Genomic DNA, 3,204 nt, shown 5'->3' on the forward strand with positions numbered 1-3,204 from the left:
GCGCCCGGAAGCTTGTCGCTCACCGGGCCTTGCCGGGACGCGCGGTGCGTTGCGGCAAGTTCCTTGCGATGCCTTGGCTGGCCTTCCCGGCAAGCTCCTCTTGCTGGGGCCTTGTCTCCTTGGCTTGAATACTTTGTTCTTGAATGGCTCCAAAGGAACCACGGAGGACCTTGGTGGTCACCCGGCAAGCCTTGCCGCGGGGCGCTGCAACTGCCCGTGCACAAGTTCGGGATACTAGGGTACCCCTACTCTAGTACACCGACAACAACATAGGGAATTTGTATATAAATCATGTTTAAAAAGTTCATATCAAAATCACGTTCCAGTGAATTTTCAAAATTCCTGGACTGAGAGCAAAAGTTTCTATTTTTGCACAGAATCAAGTCAACTATCATCCACACTATCCCAAAAGCTTTACTTGGCACTTTATTGGAAAAAAGCTATAAAACATGATTAATACAGTATCCTAATCATGTGAACACACCAAAAAAGTAGGGTTAAATATTGGGTTGTCTCCCAGTAAGTGATTTTCTTTAATGCCTTCGTAGCTAGGCATGATGATTTAATGATGCTCACATAGAAGATAAGAATTGAAACATAATGGGAGCATCATGAAGCACATGGTTAGCACATTTAATTCTAACCCACTTCATATGCATATGGATTTTTTGAGCAAACAATTTATGGGAACAAAAATCAACTAGCATAGGAAGCAAAGCAAGCATAATTTGAAAACTTTAAGCACATAGACAGGAAAGTTGATATTATTGCGATATGTAGAAGCATAAGTTCCTCTATCATTATAATTTTCAGTAGCATCATGAATGAATTAAACAATATAACTATCACACAAAGCACTCTTTTCATGATACACAAGCATAGAAAATTTACTACTCTCCACATAAGCAAATTTCTTCTCATGAATAGTAGTGGGAGCAAACTCAACAAAATAACTATCATGTGAGGCATAATCCAATTGAAAATTAAAATCAAGATGACAAGTTTCATGGTTATCATTATTCTTTATAGCATACATGTCATCACAATAATCATCATAGCTAGCAACTTTATTCTCATAATCAATTGGAACCTCTTCCGAAATAGTGGATTCATCACTAAATAAAGTCATGACCTCTCCAAATCCACTTTTATCAAAATTCTGAATTGATTCAACACCCTCCAAAATAGTGGGATCCTAACTTCCTAAAGGTGAAACTCTTCCAAACCCACTTTCATCAATGTAATCATCATAAATAGGAGGCATGCTTTCATCATAATAAATATTCTCATCAAACCTTGGGGGCCTAAAAATATCATCTTCATCAAACATAGCATCCCCAAGCTTGTAGCTTTGCATATCATTAGCATCATGGATATTAAAAGAATTCATACTAACAACATTTCAATCATGCTCATCATTCGAAGATTTAGGGCCAAACATTTTATTGACTTCTTCTTCTAACACTTGAGCACAATTTTCCTTTCCATCATTTTCACGAAAGACATTAAAAAGATGAAGCATATGAGGCAACCTCAATTCCATTTTTTTGTAGTTTTCTTTTGTAGTCTCAACTATTGATAAAACAAGAAACTAAAAGATTCAATTGAAAGGTCTAAAGATATACCTTCAAGCACTCACCTCCCTGACAACGGCGCCAGAAAAGAGCTTGAAGTCTACTCCACAACCTTCTTCTTGTAGACTCGTGTTGGGCCTCGAAGCTCAGAGTATTGTAGGATAGTAGCAAATTTCCCTCAAGTGGATGACCTAAGGTTTATCAATCCGTGGGAGGCGTAGGATGAAGATGGTCTCTCTCAAACAACCCTGCAACAAAATAACAAAGAGTCTCTTATGTACCCAACACACCCAATACAATGGTAAATTGTATAGGTGCACTAGTTCGGTGAAGAGATGGTGATACAAGTGTAATATGGATGGTAGATATAGGTTTTTGTAATCTTAAAATATAAAAACAACAAGGTAACTAGTAATAAAAATGAGCAAAAACGGTATTGCAATGCTTGAAAACAAGGCCTAGGGTTCATACTTTCACTAGTGCAAGTTCTCTGAACAATCATAACATAATTAGATCATATGGCAATACCTCAACGTGCGTCAAAAGTCACTCCAAAGTTCCTTTCACGTAGAACATAAGATGAAATTTCTTGTAGTACGAAACCACCTCAAAGTTATTCTTTCCAATCAATCCACTGAGCTATTCCTATAAGTGTCACAAACAGCCCTAGAGTTTGTAGTAAAATAACTCCATATGACACACATCAATCAACCCTAATGTCACCTAGATACTCCAATGTCACCACAAGTATCCGTGGGTCAATTATACGATATGCATCAAACAACTTCAGATTCATAATATTCAATCCAACACAAAGAACCTCAAAGAGTGCCCAAGATTTCTACCAGAGAAACAAGGACAAAAATTTGCATCAACCCCTATGCATAGATTACCCCAATGTCACCTCGGGAATCTGCGAGCTGAGTTCCAAAACATACATCAAGTGAATCAATAGAACACCCCATTGTCACCACGGGTATCTCACGCAAAACATACATCAAGTGTTCTCAAATCCATAATAGTATTCAATCCGATAATAGTGAAACCTCAAAGGTAAAACTCAATTTATCACAAGAAGGTAGAGGGGGATAAACACCATATGATCCAACTATAGTAGCAAAGCTCGCGGTACATCAAGATCGTGCCAAATCAAGAACAAGAGAGAGAGAGAGAGATCAAACACATAGCTACTGGTACATACCCTCAGCCCCGAGGGTGAACTACTCCCTCCTCATCATGGAGACCTCCCAGATTGTGAAGATGGCCACCAGTGATGGATTCCCCCTCCGGCAAGGTGCCGGAATGGGTCCCGAGAGGTTTTTCGTGGCTACAAACGCTTGCGGCGGTGGAACTTCCGATCTAGGTTTCTTTCTGTGGGTTTTGGGATTCATAGGAATACGTCAAGGGGATCCACGAGGCAGCGGCAAGACAGGGGGGCGCGCCCTAGCGGGGTGGGCGCACCCTCCACCCTTGCCGTCACCTCGGGACTCTTTCGGCTAACTCTTGTGCTTTGGGGGCTTCTTTTGGTCCATAAAAAATCATCGTAAATTTCCAGCCCATTCCGAGAACTTTTATTTCTGCACGAAAAACAACACCATGGTAGTTCTGCTAAAAACAGCGTCCCTCTGGG

The sequence above is a fragment of the Triticum aestivum genome, chromosome 3B (assembly GCF_018294505.1).
Source record: "Triticum aestivum cultivar Chinese Spring chromosome 3B, IWGSC CS RefSeq v2.1, whole genome shotgun sequence".
Classification (NCBI taxonomy): domain Eukaryota; kingdom Viridiplantae; phylum Streptophyta; class Magnoliopsida; order Poales; family Poaceae; genus Triticum; species Triticum aestivum.